Source organism: Vicugna pacos, chromosome 8 (genome assembly GCF_048564905.1).
Source record: "Vicugna pacos chromosome 8, VicPac4, whole genome shotgun sequence".
Classification (NCBI taxonomy): Eukaryota; Metazoa; Chordata; class Mammalia; order Artiodactyla; family Camelidae; genus Vicugna; species Vicugna pacos.
In genome coordinates this window covers 16,087,935-16,108,280 of record NC_132994.1, presented here as the reverse complement: position 1 = coordinate 16,108,280, position 20,346 = coordinate 16,087,935, and the positions used below count along the sequence as shown (strand labels likewise).

The window sequence follows — 20,346 nt, the reverse complement described above, 5'->3', positions numbered from 1 at the left end:
GATAACATTTTCTGCCCCAGTTTCATGCAGGGATAAAGCAGGCATTTATGACTCCATTTGTACTTGTGGCCACATTTCCTTTTATTCTGTCTAGAAGTCTCTGAAAATGAATATTTTTCTCTTGAGGAAGGGATTCTGCTCACCCCGTGATAATTCCTTCAGTTCAGACACTTTGTCCCCTACCTTTGGTTGAATCTGGGCTACCAGGTCCCACAACATTTTGCCAAACAGCAGGGGAGTGAAAGGGGAATGGATGCCAAGTTCCTGGCCCCTGAGAGATTGGATGTCTCCTCACAGAGCCCTGAGGAACCAAAATAAATGCAAATCCATTTCGTTTATATTCTGTGAGGTTTGCCCTAGTTTTCTATCTCATCGCCTTGATACCCGGTCCCAGCGGGCTTCTGGAGGGGCGGGCTGGACAGTATACCGTCAGTTGGTCAGCTCTGCCGGGCAAGTTAAGAAAACCCAAATGTTGTTGATTCGTTAATTTATTCCTCACAGCTGTGCTTCTAAGCTCCTGTCTCATTTCTCAACGTCTTCCCCCTCCCAAGCCTGGCGCCCCACCCGTCCCCATACTGCTGAGCAGACAGCACTTTCTGGCCTCATCTGTGTTCACAACCCTCATTTCAACACCCACTTTCTCTTTAGCTTCTGGGGATCACTGTTGGGACCCCCCCACCCTCCACCGGAGGAGACCCCCTAGATCCATTCTGAGGAAGGGGCTCCGACAGCTCCTAGTTCTCACTCTTCCCAGCCTCTGGCCTGCCCCTTCCCTCACCCCGACCATCCTCAAACTCTCTTCCCATCTGGTTTCAGTGACTGTTTCCTAATTCTCCTCCTCCAGGTCTCTTTGCACCCCGCCCACCACCTTATCTCTAAGAGGGAGGCCCTTCCTGATCTTAGAGCTTTACTCTCCATCATGACCCCCAGGACCATCAACCACCCTGCTAAGTTCTAGCATGCTTTCTATTTAACCCACTGAGCTGTCTGCATTCCCCCCCCCCCCCCAGGCTCCGTCCTAGCTGCCAAGCTCCAATTCCACTTGAAAGGTCTTCTGAGCATTCCACATCATTATCCCATGATCACCGTAACCCAGATACATCTAAAACCAAACTGTCTCCTCCATGGAGCAGACGATAGTCAACATTTTCCTTCCTGTGCCAACTTTAATGCTATCTTGGATAACAACCTGAAAAATTTGGTGGTGTCTGTGCCTTCTCCATCTCCCCTTTCCTACACATCCAATCCACAAGCAAGTCCCTCAGCATTGTCCTCCTTTCCCCACTTTTACAATATGACAACTGTGGTGTGAACATTTCACTTGTAATCGGGGCAGGGGGGTTGGCAGCTTGTTGGCAGCTGTGAGGCATTGAGCGAGTAATGTTTGCAGTGCTAACCCAATGTCATAGAACAAAAAAAATCATAGCAAGCAGAGATCACATAGTCCATCTCTTTTATTTACGAATAAGAAAAGCAAGTCCATGAAGTGGGTTATCTGAAGTTTCTGAGCTGAGACCCAACACTCAGTGTTTAGCCCACAAAGCCAACACTCTTTCTTCTGATCCACTGGCTCTTCAGGAAGCCCTCAGTTAAAAGGAAATGTGGCTTTAGAAGGAAGAGCACATGAAGCCATCACTGTTACTGAACACAAGACCTTTTCCCGCTAACTGTCCAGATGGACAAAAGAAAGGTCAGTTCTGAAGGGAGCAAAGGCAAGGAGCCACATCTAAGGAGGCTGCCTGGGAGCCCGTATCTGGGTTGTTGGCATCCTTTCGATCTTCTTTCCATAACACAGTAGCCTGGATTTCCTTGGGGGGTACATTACCTGTGCCTCTCCCCGCCAGAGGTTGGGGACACATGACCCTACCCTCACCCCCAAGGACAAGCCTGACTGACCTCATTCAATCTGCATATTTAATCCTCCAGACCACTTATGGATGCATTCATCGGGAGGCACATGTGACCTGGACCATGTGTGGAGCTCAAGGCTTTCGCTGGGTCTGCTGAGAACGAGCTGTGACCCGTAGAGCTCTTGGCATCCATCCTGTACTCATGAGGGAGAATCTGTCAAAGCAAAAGCCAGGATGGAGAAAGGAGGGCAGAGAAACAGAGAAGGAGAAATCACATCGCGATGACATCATTTGAGCCCCTGGATTAAGCGTTGCCTCAAACCAGCCCTACCCTTGAATATTTTATGAGCCAAGAAATAAATCATTTTGAAAAATCCAGTTTAAGTGAAGGTTTCTGATATTTATAATCTAAACATTTCTTGTTGATACACTCTGGGAGGGGTAAGATGATCTACAACATGGTGGGGACCAGACCAATAAGGGGGCAGTAAAACCCACCTTCTCCCACCTAACTCAGCTGCTAAAGGCCTGGCGTGAGCCGAGGCCACTGCTCCCAGGCTTCTCTCAGACTCAGAGTCCCTGAAGAAGGAATGCCTGTCCGTTCCTCTAGTGACGGGGAGGAGCCAATCTTGTGTTTTGGGTGAGAGTTTAGGCTTTGAGCAACCGGTGATGCCCAAAGGTTTTTGTGGGCTGTTGGAGAAAACAGCCAAAGAGGAGCAGCAGTTAAATGCTGGAAGGGTTGCCATCTGACAATGGGAAGAGGGGAGCTGTGCTCCTGGGAGTCAAGGGTGCAGTTTAGAAGGATGAAGTCAGGTAAGGGAAGAAGGGAGAAACGAGACGAGGAGCAAACTGTGGTAAGTAGACCCTGAATCTCACAATTCAGAATAGATGCTTGATCTGAGCCCAGAATGTTAAACTGTTAAAGACTTCCAAAACCCACGCGGAAAGATGGCAGGAAGTAGAAAGCAGCGTGAGGGATGTCCTATCAGGCAGCCTCAGGGCTGGTTGTTTTCGGTGGTGCATGCAGACTGTTGCAAGGGAGATGCTCTGTAACAATCCCTTTGCTGTCTGGTGGTCTTTCCTTGCAGCACGTGAGGAATGATATAGAAGCCTCCACTACATTTATAATATGCAGAGGCTTCAACCACATGTTACAAGCAACTATATGAACCTGGAGGAATCAACCGCTGGGTGAAGTTGAGCACGTATTTAAAACGTGTGAGGGGATGCTGTGTGCCTCACTCTACTAACTTCACTACCTGTAGGCTTCATCCCTCCCTTACCTCTGGGGTTTTAGAAAAAAGTCTACCTCTTGTATATATAATGGAGCTATGCAATCAGTAGCCGTTTATTGTAGCCCTGCGGTAGTCATTAGGGCTGTCTGCCAATATATGGGGCTCCCAGGCACATGGGAGAATTGTATCTTCCCTCTTCCTTTGAACTTAGGCAAGGCCACGTGACCTATTTTGGCTAATGAGATGCGAGTGGAAATAATGTGGCGGAAGCATTAAAACCCAGAACAAAATTTGCCTCCTTGTTTTTTTTTAAACTTTGGCATTGTGACAATCAACTGTTGGGATGGTGGCTGCCCCATCCGTCTGAGTCCCTGAGCGACTCAGATCAGTAGCGCGATCCCGCTGCTCCATCCAACCCCGGCAGACTGGTAGGCAGCCTGGGCAAGAAATAAAGCTATGTTGTTTTAAGGCATTGAGATTTCTGGCTTGTGCGTTAGCACAACAGCACTGAATCCACGCTTATTTCTATAGAACTAAAAATATTCTAGAAAATGTGCTTGAGATTGGGATGAATCTGACTGCCCCTTAACCTTTGCTGACTCACATCTTGAGAAATGACAGGAAGAAAAATTAAAGAAGGTAGCATTTAAAATCTAATTAAAAACTTTAAAATATACTATAATTTACTTTTAAGTTCCTTAATTTGGATGTAGTTATTTCTTGTTAATATTATTCATGATGTACATGTGTAGGTATTCATGGTTTTTATGTAGTTATATTTTTGGGGATCTTACTGTCTTATTTAAGATTATTGACAAATACTTGCCATAAGTTTATGGAAGACTAGATTAATTCTGATTCTATTAGATTCTTTTGGCAGCGAGTTACAGGGAAAAACTCAAATCAAACTAGCTGGTGTTGTAAGAAAGTTTACTATTTCATAGATATGGGGTATTTCACGTATAATAGAAGTTGAGGCTCTGGGCTGTTTGATTTAGTAGCTCCGAGCTGTCATCAAGGACACAGGTTTTTCCGTTTCTCTAAGGAGCACCCCGTCGGTGTTGACTCCCCAATCTGGTGGATCCAACATGGCGGCAGCAGTGCCGGGCACCACAGCCAGCACCGCCAGCGCCCAGAGTTAGACGATGCATTGTTCCTTCCCGCATCCTTTTCTTGGGAAGGAGATACCCTTCCCCCAAAACTCCTGAGAAAACTTTTCCTTTCATCTTGGCGGCCAGAATTGAGTCCCATAGCCGTTTACAAGCCAACACTGGCCTGGGGGTAGAATTATTATGGTCAGTGTAGACCACAGTGTTCACTATGGACTAACCATGATTGGATAACTCATCTTTTATTGTTGGCTGTTTAAGCTGTTTCTTGTTTTCACTTGCTGGGGACAATTTGCTGTGTCATTTCTACTCTCTCACTCTTTTCAAGTTTTCCTGAAAGATGGAATTGCTGGGTCAAAGGGAATAAATATTTTTACCACTCTTCCTATGTATCACTGACATACTCTCCAACTGGATAAGGATTGTACCAAAGTACAGTACTGTTGGTCTTGTGAATATATTCTGTTTCGTCTCTACAACACATGCTGTGGGGTAGTCAGTTATTGGTTGGAGTTACAATTCCTTAATTACGAGTGAGGCTGAACATTTTTCTGTAGTTTGTTTACTCTTTTTGGAATGCGTTCTCTCAGAAGGTAGTCTCTCTGGCACAAGGGTCGGAAACGTTGAAGTCTCAATCCCCCAAGTAAACTTGGCATCTGGCTCTATCTCTGACACAGCAACGTTGGAACTAGGAACTGACTCAACCTAAAGTAAACGCCAATTGTCCAGAGACTCACACGATCCAGATGGAACCCACGGGGGACTCTTAGCAGGGAAATGTCACCCAGGCTCTAGGCCAAATGAAAGGAGTTGCAGCTCTTGGACCAGAATCCTTGGAGAGCACTTAAACACAAATTATTTTTATGACCACATGAAATTGTTGAGTTAGAAGCATCAAAAAATTTAAAATGATACTCACATTTAAAAACTTTGAAGAATAACATTATTCTGAATGGAATATCCCTAAAGAAATTACAGTGGGATACAAGGCTATAGCTATACCTGGGTTTAGCTCAACTTTTGATTTAATAGCAGACTCATGTCCTTTCAGTAAAACAAAATAATTTGGGGTGGTAATTTTGTGTTGAAGGACACAGCTGTATTTTTTAGCAGTTTCCTGTTTCCTAAATATCTTGATCAAACACTACTGTAGGCTTCAAAGGTGTTCGTGTTATTGTTTACTGTTGGGTGCTACGGGAGGCTCTGAGGGGGTCTGCGACCTCCTTGACCTTGTCTGTAAAACGTTCTGAGCGTTTTTCACGAGAGAGAGAGGGCTCGCGGCTTTCAGACCATCAGAGGGCCCACCGTCGTCTCACCCGCAGTTTTCACCCATTTTCATTTTTACTACAGCTTCCTTTCACCTGCTTCTATCCTCTCGTTTGCTTCCATTCTATTATTTTTCACTTAGTTTCTCTAAAAAATCAGGGTTTGGGTTTGGGCTGTCCTCCTCAGAGTTTAACCTCTCTGCTGATTAACCACTTTGTGTGGCTCCTTTTCCTTCATACAGGATGGTCAGGGGACAGAACTTTCTGGTTAATATGTTACACTGAATATCTAAATTAAAAAAAAATTGTATTTTATTTTATTTTATTTTCTTGGTGGGGGGAAGTAATTAGATTTGTTTGTTTATTATTTTTCACGGGGGTATTGGGGATTGAACCCAGGACCTTGTGCATGCTAAGCACGTGCTCTACCACATCATTTATTGATTCTTTGGTTTAGAAGTCACTTCAAGGTCTTTTGTCTCATATCAACATTGTAAACATTAATTTTCATTCTAACAGTTCACAAAGGGTCACTTGTGCTTTCTGGAGTTTCCTTTGAGCTCTTTGCACTAGGAAAGTGCAGCAAAATTATGGAGGGCTTCCAAAACCTCAGCGGAGGTAGACCCATCTTGTCTGTCCCTGGCCAGCTCAGCTGCATCATTCTGGCTTAAAAATTAGATAATTACATGCATGTTTTTTGCTTAGCCCTAAAAATATTTCCAGAGACTATTGGATTTTAGATATTTTTTCCAATACTAGAGCCTCAGGAGTATATTTTTTTCTATTCTGATAGACAATGACAAAGGATAAAATAAAGTTGAAAATTAGACCTAGCATTTTAGAAACAAGTAGATATTGTTTCTGAACAATAGTGAAAAAATAATCTATATAAAACAGTCCTCTGTCAAAAGGTAGGGTCAGAAACACAAGGGCTGTAATCACACCTGAAAGGTAGACTGGATTTCAGCAAGCGTCGACAGAGCAGAGTGTAGAGAGGAGACATCCACCTCTTCTCTTTTTAAAGATATTAATCTTTATGTCTTTATGCAGTTTATTTTTAAAGGTCATTCATGAGAGAGAGAGAAAGTCTCAATGCAGTTGCCTGATAGGCAAGATAGGATCCCTAACAGAGGATGCCGTCTGGGTAAAATATGGAGACGCAACCAAGGGCCAGGGGTCTTTCCATTTTCTTTAAATCCAGACCTAGTGCTTGAGAACTTCCTGGGAAGAGCTTGTGCAGAGATGGGCTGCAGATTCTGCAACGCCGTGCCTTCCTGACTGCTGGACGCTGCTGAGAGGCCAGGGTTGGTCTCACTCTCTTCGTGCTGTTCGTGAAGTGATGGTTGAAGTTGCAGTGATGGCGATGATTGGTGACTTAATGCCACGCTCAGATCCCTGCTGGTACCACGGGGTGGGGACACGACCCGTGACCTGGAGTTTGGGGGGTGTTAGAGGGTACACACAGGGCTAGTCTCCTCATCCATAGGGCATACTTGTTGATTGCATCTGGTTTAGGAGAGCAGCAAATCATGAGTGTGTGTGTGTGTGTGTGTGTGTCTGCACATGCATGCAATTTAATTCCAGAATGCAAGGCAGGTATTAGTTGGTAATAAAAATGTGCATTTGGAGAATTTTATTTTCTGGAGTCCATATTTCTACACTGGCAAAGTCACTCTGAATTTAATTATTTTCTCTCCACATTCACATTTGTTTGCCCTGTTTCTGTTTAATATATTGAATGGTCTTTTGCTGGTATTTGCTTTTCAGTATTTTTCTCTCCTTTTCTTTGTGTTCCTTCTGATCATCATCTGTTTCTCTCTTCTCTCCTTTATCTCTCTTCTTCAGCACCCTCTTTCAACTTTCCTCTGATCAAATTATTGAAGCCAGGTTTAACACTGATGTAGGGTCTTTTTTTTTTTTGTCCATTAAGAGGGTTGAAAATTCTATTCAAAACCCCTCTCCCTGGAGTTGCCAAGCCTGGCCCTGGTGGAGTTGGGGTGAGCTGAGCTCTTCCTGGAAAGGTAGATGGGTTTGAAGCAGCTGGGAAGATGCCTGTAGCGTCGACTTGGCTAAAGCAAAGGCATTTGCATAGAAATGACTTTTAATAAATACCTTGGGCACATGTTCTATTTACAAATTACTTTGGAAATCTGAGAGGAGTTAAAAATCAAGAGGCAGTAAATCTGCCATGGGATGCTGGTAGGTGGAAGTCTGGTTGGACTCTGAAAAGTTTAGCCACTTAGGGACCAACGCATAAAGAATGAGAATATAAAGAAAAATGCTAGAAACTTCTCAACATGGTGAATGCAGAAAACAATGGGAAATTTGCTTCCAAGCAAGACTGGACACGACTGTGTTTATAGCTGTGACTGTAAACAAGGAAGCCAAGCACAGGGCTCACAGCAGGAGCGCGACATCATGTTTTTGTTACAGCGACTGAAAACTATGCATAAAAATTGGAAGATTATTTAAATACAAATGTGAACTTAGTTACCGCGCTCTAAAGATGCATTTAATTTTCTGATTCCTCTTAACTCTGGCATCTCGCAGCAGTATTTACTTCTTAACCACCCATGCCTAATTTTTGACCTACCAGGCCTTGGACTGACTCAGGAAAGTAAATAGATATTTAGGTCAAAGCAGAAAGATATCACAACTGGGCTAGAATGTTACGTGCCCAAAGGGAGAAGGCTGATTCTGACAGCGGGGATTATAAATGTTTTAGAGTAATTAAAACCTGACTTGCTTGACTTGATGTATGCCGTTTTCAAAACGTCTAATTGTTTGCACAATTTAAAATAAGGGGAAAAAACATGGCAACTTTACTGAGCCAAGAGGGAGTTGTTTGAAATGGTTCAAGTTATGTTTAGATTCATGGAGGGGTGTTTGAAAGAGCTCCGAGGCTGCTAGAAAGGATATTTTTCCAGATGATTAAATGCAAATATTGTTTAAAAATGCTTAAGAAAATGATTTCAGAATAAGCAGGAAATAAAAAAAGATGGGGTGGGGAGCACAGAGGTGAAGGAGGGGATTGTTCAGGAGGGGTTTCTCCTCCTGCCGGGAGACCCAGTCTTGATCTCCTGGGATCTGAGGAGTCTTTGTTCTGGGGGCTCGCGCTGGCAGGAAGGAAGACGAGGACGGATGCTGAGGTCTGCGTGAGTGCCTTGCCAAGAAGTGCCGAGCGTGCGCACTCATCACTTTCCTCTCCAAGCTGGCAGGCCGTGCCTGCTTCCCGCAGGCTGCCTGAGGCTTCCGAGTTCACGCCTGCAAAGACCTGTCTTAACCTCCATGCGTCTCCTTTCTAGTATTTGGTACTAAAACCAACCCCGCCATGCCCACACCAAAAGACCAGCTGGAAACCACAGTTCTGATACATCCTTTCCTCCTAAACTCTATCAGTCTGAATTTGGCTTATGTTAGGATTATATTACGTATGAGGTAAGCAGAGATTTATTTGAGTCTGGGTCTTCTCTAGCTGATGGCTGGGCTACACCGCACGTTGGATACTGATGGGTGAGTCTGGAGACATCAAAGGCTCTTGGGGCTTAAAAAGTTCAAACTGCGGGGACGTGACAGCAACTCTCCTGAAGACTGGAAGCTGGAAAATCTGTTAGCAAACGTTGGGGCGACTCTTCTCCAAGCATTTCTGCTGCGGTTGAGGTGAGACCCGGTGCCATGTCTGTTTACACCTCGGCATTTCTGCTTTTCATCTCACATGAGTTCAGAAAGGGGAAAAGGAGAGCTGAATTGGAGGAAGTTGCAGGAGCTTCAGGGAATTGTGTCTCCCGTGGGTTTAAATCGTCTACTTGCTGACAAGGATGTTTTATCAAGACAAGAGTTTTCTTTCAGTTCTGAGTTTAGATCCAACTTAAAGAGATTCTGGAGTGGAATTGTATTTAGCATTGGCAAGGGAGAAAAGGCGTAGGACAGGACTTCTAAAGGCTTCTTGGACATCAAATGGCTATTTCACAACAACTTTGTGATGAGTTAAGTGTAAATGAATCAGAAACATACGGACCAAATTTCCTTTGAAATTCACATGGGCTTAAGAAATTAAGGCAAAAAAACTCTTGGCAAGGAGTATTTTGGGATTTGCCAAATTCAAGCCGTTTGAGAAAGAACTGGAGATACTCTTCAAGGACCCCAGAAAGCTGCTGGGCTCCATCTCTGTTCCTTACTCTTCTTCACCCATGGGTCAAGGTGCCCTGCAACCTGGAAAGCTTCAGTTTGGCAGGAAGTCAGGCACATGGGAGGTCCTCCCAGGCTTTCCTGGTCTGCTGGGGAGGACTGTGGCCATGCTTTGGAGGCAGCAGTGGAGAACAGAGCTTGATTTGGGAGTCAGAAGTTTCAGCTGTTTGGATCCTGTCCACATGGGTGCTGCCTCGGAGAGGGGATAGCGTCATGGCTGCATCCGGAAACTGTGTAGTTAGGGAGAGATTTGTTTTCAACTTTTTCAAAAAGGATATGGCTACTCACTGGGGAGCATCGACTCTGGAGCCAAGTGGAAGAGTTGGGCAGAAGAACCAACTTCTCTCTCTAGATCTGATCTTGTTCCCTCTGCCAAAGGGGGGACGTCTCTAGGGCAGTGACTCTGGTGGTGCTGTTTGTTTACTGCACACAGACGTTCCTGTGGGAGATGACTACAATGCGTGTTGCACCCAATGAATTATGAGAATGAATTATGGAGGAAGTGGTTTGCAACATTGCAAAGCCATTTATCATTGAGAATCAGAAAATGTCGTCTGAGGAAAGGGTCATTTCAGCAGTATGCTGGGATTTGGAAATCACTTAAACTTGTTGTGAAGAGGTTTTCACAGCAGTGAAATTTGTTCAGGGGGACTTTAACCTAGAATGTGGGAGGAGGGACAGGAGGGTGGCTCTTGTGGTAAGAGGAAGGGCATGCAGGTGGGTAGTGATGTATAATATCCATCCAGGAAGGCAGAGTCAAGGGGGACAATGAAGAGAGAAGCTGGAAGTCCATGATTCAGAAAAGTGAGAGTACCAAGCCATCCTGCTTCTTGAACCACAGAGAGAGTCCCATCTGTTTGCCAGCATCTCACTTACTGGGAGAGTGGACCAGTAAGGAGAGTGGACCACTCTTGGCACCCCAGGTCCTGCACGTTGTCCCAGAAGTGGTATCTGATGTCAGATGAGCCGTTTCTCTCCTCACGGCTGTGAACACAGTACCTGGCCCATTCTGGGTACTTAACACACCTAGTGTTCACCTAGTGAATTAAGCTTGTGTTTTGTGGATGGCGGTTAGCTAATACTAAAAGGAGGAAAAGGCAAAGAAGACTGAGAAGGAATGATCCAAGAGGGGGGCAACAGAACCCCAAAGAGTGAGATACCCCTCAAACAATGAAGGGAGGCTGGCACGTAGATCAGAGGGATGAAGGGGGATGATAGAGGATGAGAAGCTATTCGATTTAGCTGCCAGGGAGTGTCTTCTGACTTTTCCAGGGGAGATTGCAGAAGAGAGAGAGAGAAAAACAAAAACGAAAACCCCGGGAGGAGAGATTTTATGGCGGGGAAGCAGAAACAGTGGACCTGGATATTGTTGTGACCTTTTCCACTTGTCTATCATCCACTGACTCATTTCTGCAGCCTTTTGCTTGTATCATTTGTTTTATGAAGGGGAGGTAATTAGGTTTATTCACTGATTTCCGCTTGGAGGAGGTACTGGGGATGGAACCCAGGACCTTCTGGGTGCTGAGCATGCGCTCTACCACTTGAGCTGTGCCCTTTCCTCCACAGCCTTGTAAGAGAGAGGGAACAAGCTCACAAACAAAAGAACACAAGCCGATGAAGAGAAACTCTAGAAGGGATGCACAAATGGCTCAAGCTTGAGAAAAGAGGAGGTTCCTCCTGGCTAGCCTGGGGAGGAAGGTGCTGTCTAAGGTGCACTCCATGCCCTGCTGCCTTCCATGCCTGAGAGCTGTCGGCCCCCCGCCTTGGCCGTGCAGCGCCCGCCAGAAGTCCGCCTGCCGCAGAATTCAGTTTCCCTTCCAACTTCAAAGCAGATGTTAAGCAAAACCAAACTGAAGGTCCGGTTCTGGACCACATGAGCCCTCGTCTGAGGGAACATTGCTTCTCAGAGAGGAGAAAGGCCCTGTGAAGTGGAGTAGCCCAGCGTGTGCAAGCCCGCCCCTCCCCCTTCAGCGATGCCATAGCAACACTCAGGGTTTTCTAGACACATTTGTGTCTACCACGAATGCATGCAAACTGTTTCCACTTCCTTAGAGAGGGCTAGAAGATACAGTTTTCATTAGTTCAGGTGTTCCCCTCCTCCAACCGTTTATTTTTGAAGACACAGACAATCTGCTGTGTATTTTCTCGACTGCTTTAAGGTCACTGGCTTCCTAGGGTCTAGGGCCCTTCTTCTCAGTTCCACTCCAACACCAAGGGCTCAGACGTGGCTTATCCCTCCCAACCTCTCTCTATTTCTTTTTCTACTTCTTAACTGCACAGCCGTCCATCCCCCATCCACCTAATTCAAAAGGACTTGGGCATCAAGACCGGCCCCAGGAGCTGTGGGGACCCCCGGGACAGGTACATGACCATCTGCTTTCAAGGAACGCCATAGCTCCTCGGGAGCCTGCTTCATTTCTTCGAGTTTTACCGATTCCTTGGACCCTGGCCGTGCACAACTGCTTGCTTTTTCCATAAGCAATCCTGTATAAAATAATAGAATTTCTGTAAAAAGAATTAAGCTGGGAAAGAAAAGACATTTTGGCAAACCTGAAACAGGCAGTATTTATACTTCAGGAGTACTTTACAGCGCTAAAGTCACTTTCATACTTTGAGAACATTAAAATATATAATGCAGTCAACAACTTGTTTGGCTCAGAAAATAATCCCATTTGATATTCAGTATGAAAAATAATTAATTCAGCAATAGTTGAAACTAGCTAGATTGAATTTACTTTTAAATGTTTAGCCTTTTTTTACAAAATCTGTTTTGAGTTGGTGAGGTCTGTGGAATCTACCGGCTGTACTTCTTGCCTTTGTGTGGAGCCGGCGAAGCGCTGAGGACAACAGCCCAGCCAGGCCAGGCTGACCCTTGGGAAGTGTGAAAAGGACGAGAACAACTCCCGAAAACAAGCCTGCGTGTCCCTCCGCGTGGTGCCCTGGGACTTTCTTTTCTCCAGCGCTTTCCTCCAGCGTTTGGAGGGGTCTGATGACTCCCCAAACTTCCTTCAGCATCGGCCGCCCCGATGGGCAGGTTGCTCTCTGCCCCCCTGGATCTGACTGCAGGCTTTGTGTTTCTTCTTTGACCCTCCGTGCTCTCTGGTTCTCTTCCCACATGGCTTCTTATGAAGCGTTTGAAGAGGAAAGTGTGGGCGTGCGTTCTTTTCAGTGTTGCAGCTGTTCTCTGTGGTTGTCTGAGTTACTCTGTGTGTGGACGGACACCTACGAGTAACTTGGGAAGAACAACTGTGATCTGTTAGCACAGAGGGCTCTCTCCGGGGTCAGCCTGTGGTCCTTCCTCAGTCAAGATTCCCACTAAGGGATCTTGATAGCTGGCTGTTAGGAACGTTCCTCTGGGACTGGATGACAAAGCCCCTGAGGGCAGATTTATGTTTTTCATCTCGGTCTCAGCTGTGTACCCAGCACCCTAGTAGGCACACAATATTTGCTGTTGTTGAAATGAATGAGCAAAGAGTTTGACTCTAAAGAGCCTTTAGTAATAGAATCCTTAAATATTCATCTTGGACTTCAAAAATATTGCTGTGGCATACTTATACCAACTCTATAGTTATAAGCCCAGTAAAACGTTGCCATTGTATCTAAAAAGATGCAAACAACTTAAATGTCCTTGGACAGATGACTGGATAAAGAAGTTGTGGTATATTTATACAATGGAATACTATTCAGCCATTACAAAGAATAAAGTAATGCCATATGCAGCAACGTGGGTGGACCTGGAGATCGTCAAAGTGAAGGAAGCCAGAAAGAGAAAGAAAAATACCATATAATATCACCCTTTTGTGGAATCTTAAAAAAAAAGACACGGATGGACTTATTTACAAAACAGAAACGGACTCACAAACATAGAAAACAAACTTATGGTTATCGAGGGGAGAGAGAGTGGGAGAGGATAAATTGGGAGTTCAAGATTTGCAGATACTAACTACTATATATAAAATAGATATACAACATGTTTCTTCTGAATAGCACAGGGAACTACATTCAATATCTTGTATAACTTTAAAAAGAATATGAAAAGGAATATATGTCTGTATATGTATGACTGGAACATTGTGCTGTACACCAGAAACTGACACAACATTGTGAACTGACTATACTGCAGTTAAAAAAAAGTAATACCAAGAATTTAGCTGCTGTCATAATTAAAATAATCCATGAGGAGAACTTGAACTTTTTGGAGATTAAGTGGACATAAAACATGATCCTAAAGATGTGCTTACTTAGCAAAAGTTTAGTTTTGCCAAAAAGTATTTTTAATCAAGAAATTCCACAAGTTATATTTCTTTACAAAATATTATGTGTTGTTAATCCAGGTCCTCCAAGAAGAAGACGTAAATACAGAATTAAACATGCAAAGATTTTATTATGAAAGTGGGCTGTGAGAAAGAAAATGGAGAGTACAGGGAGGGGGCTGGAGAAGGCTGGGAGACCATGATCAAGGCTGACCCTGAGTGAAGACAGAAGGCAGAGACAGTTGGGTGGAGCATCTTGGACAACTCTGCCATCTGAAGAAGTTTCAGCAAAACCATCCAGAGCCTTTGAGCCAAAGTCAGCTGTCAGAAGAGCCCTAGTCTCAGGAATAAGACTGTCTTTGCAATTCTCCCTGACAGTCATTGGCTGGGAGCAGCTGTGGGAGGTGTGGCAAGTGGTCAATTATAGAGGCTCCCTGTAATGGGAGGTCTCAAGTACATTCTCATGGTGGTCACAGCTATACTTTGATTCATCTGAAACACCCAAGAATAGCACTATGTAAGGAAAGATCTTTCTCTTTATACTTGAAGGCAGATTCGTTGGAAATACTAGGAAATTACCTTACATTATAGAATAAGGTATACACATTTACATATAATGTCTCAAGTGAGCTTTCTAGCAATGATGTCGATAGGACAGTATAGCAGACTGGCACTGGTTTCCAAATTCTGTCCCTTCCTTTTTCCTTTGTAATAGAATCCTTGACTTGCAGCTAACTGCAGTATAACTGTTCAGAATAAAGATTGATTTCCCAGTCTGCCTTGGAGTAGATGTGAACATGACTAGCTTCTGACTAATAAAAGTGAAAGTGTTATGTGTGACTCACAGGAAATGTATGAATGAGAAATGGTACCCCCTTCTTCTTGGCTGGAATACAAATGTGATGACTGGAGTTTGAGCAACTGTATTGAACCCAGAGGTAGAAATCTCATGCTGAAAATGACAGAGCAACAACGTAGAAGGACTCTGGAACCCTGATTCATGGGGTACCATACCAGCCCTCAATTGCCCACTTCCAGACTTCTTTTATGAGTGAAGGAAATAGACTTTCACTTTTTAAAGTCATTCTTATTTTTGGTTTCCTAGCACTCAGAACTAAATCTAATTCTGCTAATATAGGCAGCTCTTTCTGAAATTGAGTCCAGAGAGACTGAAAGTAACATGCTCTTTATGACACAGCTACTAAGTGATGAAGTTGGATATTAACCAGTTCTTCTGACTTTTAGGTCAAATGCCCTTGGAATTAAATCTGAATTGAGCTAAATTAAATTTCACTGTGCGAGAGTTATCTAGGCATTACTGAACACGTCAAGAGAGATCTTCTCCCTCAGTCTAAGCGTCTTTGTCTGTAAAATGGAGAGAAGCACTTTTACTAGCAACATTATAGGGTTTCTGAATTATTTTGATAATAGATAATTACATATCTATACGCATATAGATATGTATACTTTGTAAAAGCCAAACACTCAGAATGAAAAGTCATTTTATCCCCATTGGTTTACTGTCTTCAGGTTTGAACAACAGGAACAAAAGGCTTACATTCCTTTATACAAGGTGGGACTGATCCTGGAGCTTCAGCAAAGCCCCAGCCAGATTATTAAGGGGTAGACCAGAGGATGAGGGAGAAGAATTTATCACCTCAGTGGATGATATATGATATTTTCCACTAATTGTTTCCATGACTTCTCAACTCTATGGCATCATAAGCTTCTTAGAATCCAGAGCCAGGTCTCACACTTCTGAGTGTCCTATATTTACTGTGCTCAGTGAATATTTGTTGATTAATTGGTTGGTTGCTTAATAGGTACTGTGAAAATTATTCCTTGTAGTTTAAAAAATTCTGAGATCCAGAAACACTACCTTTTTTTTAGATTTATACCTAAGTATTTTATTTTTCAAGCAATTACAAATGGTTTTACATTTTAAATTTCAATTCCACATGTTCATTGCTGGTATGTAGAAGTACAATTGGCTTTTATATGTTGCTCTTATACCTGTGACTTCTCTTTTTTTTTTTAACACCTTTATTGTAGTATGGTTCCTATATAGTAAACTACACATATTTCAAATGTACAATTTGATGAATTTTGATAGATGTATACACCAATGAAATCACTACCACTACATTTAAGATAGCTAACATTTTCATCACTCCCCAAGAGGTGCAATTTTCAGATTCCCAGTTTATCCCTTCCCACCCCCTTACCATGCTAGTAACCATAAATTTGTTCTCTATGTCTATGTCTCTATGTCTGTGAGTCTGTTTCAGAGATAAGTTCATTTGTGTCCTTTTTTTTAGATTCCATGTATAAGCGATCTCATATGGCATTTTTCTTTCTCTTTCTGGCTTACTTCACTTAGAATGACAGTCTCTAGGTCAATCCATGTTGCTGCAGATGATATTATTTTATTCTTTTTTATGGCTGAGTAGTATTTCATTGTGTATATATACCACGTCTTCTTTTCCAGTCATCTGTTGATGGACATTTAGGTTGTTTCCATGTCTTGGCTATTGTTAATAGTGCTGCTATGAACATTGAGGTTCACGTGTCTTTTTGAATTATATTTTTCTCTGGGTATATACCCAGGTAAGTCTATTGTAAGTTTATTTTTAGTTTTTTAAGGAACCTCTATACTGTCCTCCATAGTGGCTGCACCAATTTACATTCTCACCAACAGCGTGGGAGGGTTCCTTTTTCTCCACACACTCTCCAGCATGTATTGTTTGCAGACTTTTTAATGACGGCCATTCTGACTGGTATGAAGTGATACCTCATTGTAGTTTTGATTTGCATTTCTCAAACAATTAGTGATGCTGAACACTTTTTCATGTGCTCGTTGGCCATCTGTATGTCAAATACTACCATTTTTAAAAGTTCATGTTCTTCTAAATTCTTGACCCCACATTTATCTTCCTGACTTGAAAAGGGCAAAATATATATTGAATGCTTAAATTACCAAATTTAAGCTCATCTCTTTAGGTTTTTGAGCCAAACTCTCCTCTTTGTAAGTCCTATTTTAACTCATAATCTTGATTCTAACTCTAAAACATGGGGAAAATTATAAAACCTTTTTCTCTGAAATCAGTTCAGAATAAATTATGTAGCTTGTTTGTACAATGTTTTTAGCCTGGAACCATGTTTATGTGAATCTATAATATTCCATCTAATGATAATGATTAAACATAATGGAGTAATGGAAATTTTGTAATGGAATACTTGGTTGTATGGTAATTATAACTGAATGAATTAATAAGCAAGAAGTCATAAGGTCATAATCTCCCTACGGCTTGAACAAATGACCTTGATTCTCAGATTGCTCTGTGAAGTAAGCAATAAAGATAACCTTGCCCTGCCTATTGCATATGAGATCATATTGCATGAATGTGTTTGATTGTTATATTAATTTCATTCTACAAGGTCATAGCAAATATATAAACTTGTTACGGAAACATGAAAAGGGAATCACATATATGAGCTAATTCATGTAAAAGTCCCTTTCAGTATGGTAGCTACATGAGTCAGCATTAAATACTTGAATGATAAGTCCCAGGAACTGTGTGTAAACAGGGATGCTAGCTATGGTGCTTAGATATTTAATAACGTAGAGAAACGATTTCTGAAGTCTGCACTTTTTTGGATGTTTAGAAGGAAGCAGTCAAGGGATGATGGCCACTATTTTGGGTAGCTCTAAATATGTTCACAGCCACAATGTGTCCTTTACTGCAGCATCGTCATGTAAGCTAAATTTATAGGTGATGGCAGGCAGAGGCAGCATGAGGTAGTGGCAGGAGCTCTATGTCATGGGTTCAAGTCTCAGCCTAGCCAACACCTAGGAATGGGACTTTGCACACGTTACTTAGCCATCTTGATGAACTTCAGCTTCATTAACTGGTAAAAATAAAAGGTTTGGTTTTGCCCTTCCAAATCTACATCCGCCTTCCAAATGGAATATCCTGCGTTCTACTGCTATGAATGTGACACAGAGTTGAAATGTAAGATGTATGACTCCAACATGAACAGTTGCTCATGGAGCTGAAATTTTGATCTATTTGCATCGAGGAAACACTCCTCGGGGGAAATCTTTAGTGGGGGAAAAGCTGACATCACACTTGGGCTGAGGGCTGACTTGTAAAACAGAGGAATGGTGGGTACAGAGATTAGATTCCTTAACTCTGTGAAAGTTTGGAGTCACAAAAGCTGTGTCCACGTGATTCAGATGAAATCTGAAACAATTATTAGATATTTTCTAACTACCCAGGGGTTTGTAATTGTGTTTGACAAAACACATGGTTGACATCACATTTTTCAATTTTTAGCCAGATGTTAGGTGTCATATGAGCCCAGCCAAGAGCGGTCCATACTTCACAAAGGCAATTCCAAGTGATGAAAAAAATCAGTTCTTTTAGTTGCCGCAGAGAACATTAAAAAACCAAGTTATTGACTCGGGCTTGACATTTGTCTGGTTGAGTTCAGCCAAACTGAACTGTGTTTTATGGCCTAACTTGGTGATTATTGGTTAAGATGCTTCCCTTTGCTATTTATGCTATCAGCCTGCTTTTCATTTTATTTTTTTTAAATATATGTCCCATCTCTTTCATTTTCAGCAGATAACTTCACTCTATGGTTTAGGACTCTTTCAGCAAATGAGAGAAAACCCAGCCCAAGCTGGCTTAAGCAAAAGTGAAATTTGTTGGTTAAGCTACTTGAAAAGCCCAGGGAAAGATCTAGCTTCAAATGAAGCTCAGAGCAGGGCCTTGATCTCCATCACCAGGACCTGTTTTTCTCAGTCTCTCTCTCTCAGCTCCATTCCTTCTGGTTTAACTCTATCCTCAGAGAGCCTTTTCCCAGCATGGAAACCAGGTAACGCATATCGTTTCTGCTTGAAGCCCCGTGGGGCCTCTTCTACCTGCCTCTTAACCAGAAGCCTCAGCAAATGTGCTATCACAGCCTATCAGCTCCTGTGGTACAACACGCCTAGACCAGCCACTCTATACAGCAGAATGTGGTGTTCTGATTAGCAGAGGACTAGATCATGTGCTCCACTCCAGAGTCACAGGGTGGAGAAAGGAAAGGGGTGGTTCCAGAGAATTCGGGTTTTGGTTGCCAACAGAGGTGGCATGGATGCTGGGTGGTCAGACCCACCTGTCCTCTGCACCCAGAACCTACTTCACGAAGGCATGTGGATCTTCTTTCAACTTCCCAGTTCACATCCTCTTTCTTTCTGTGATCTTAGAAGAATAGAATACCCCTCTTCCTGTTAATGGCCAGCCTATCCACCAGTAGCCTTGACTCCTTCCATCTGGTCCAGGATCTGACTTCATCACTCATGGTTACACTGTGGTTACTATTTCAGATGTCTTCACCTTCTCATTTTCTACTGGCTCTTGCCTTGGTGTATGAACCTGCTTAGTTCTGTCTTATAACACACACACAAACACACATCAGGCTGATCCATCTCCCCTTTCAGCTTCCATCTAATACGCTGCCTCTTCTCATAAGGGTTCCACCTACCCCCCAAAATGTGTCTGTGCTTCCTGTCTCTACTCAGCCTACTGTCCCTATACCTCCATGACACCATACTTTCTATATCACTAAAGGTTTGTTCCTGAAGACAGAACCTGTTGTGTGTACTTTAAGGAAGAAGAGAGTTTTCCTTCCAATTTTGTTGAGTTATAATTGATGTATAGCACTGTGTAAGTTTAAGAAGTACAACATGATTTGATTTACACACATTATGAAGTGATGATCACGGTAAGTATAGTGAACACCCATCATCTCATATAGGTACAAAATCAAAGAAATGGAAAATTTTTTTCTTGTGATGAGAACTCTCAGGATTTACCTGCACTCTTAACAACTTCACATATAACATATAGCAGTGTTAATTATTTTTATCATGTTGTACATTAAACCTCTGGTATTTAATTATCTTATAACTGGAAGTTTGTACCTTTTGACTGCTTTCATCCATTTCTGCCTTCATTCCCCCTCTACTTCCCTACCTCTACCTCTGGTAACCACAAATCTGATATTTTTTTCTATGAATTTGTTTGTGTGTTTTTTTTTTAAATATAATGGACCTACAACACTATGTTAGTAACTGTTACACAATGTAGTGTTTCCATTTTTCTATACAGCTCAAACTTATCACCACCATAAGTCTAGTTACAACATATCACCATATAAAGATACTGCAGTTAATGGACTATATTCCCCACACTGCACATTTTACACCCATGATTCATTTATTTTACAACTGGAACTTTATAACTTTTAATCTTCTTCGCCTCTTTCTCTCTTCCCTGACACTGTCTCTTCTGGCAATCAGCTGTTTGTTCCCTGTATCTATAACTCTGTTTCTGTTTCATTATGCTTGTTCATTTGTTTTATTTCTTGGATTCCACATACAAATGAATCATACAGTG

General features: G+C 42.7%; 1 protein-coding gene across 2 annotated transcripts in view; it reads left to right on the top strand.

The window, feature by feature from the left end:
• Nucleotides 1–20,346, top strand: part of LOC116281625 (uncharacterized) — an 84,246-nt gene that overhangs the window by 33,066 nt on the left and 30,834 nt on the right. Inside the window, exon 3 of one of the 2 annotated variants that reach the window (XR_012074811.1) lies at nt 1,927–2,188. The exons of the other annotated variant lie outside the window; for it this stretch is intronic. The gene's annotated coding sequence lies outside the window, so the exon portion shown is untranslated. Of the gene's footprint in view, nt 1–1,926; nt 2,189–20,346 lie in introns of those variants that run through there. 2 annotated transcript variants of the gene reach the window in all.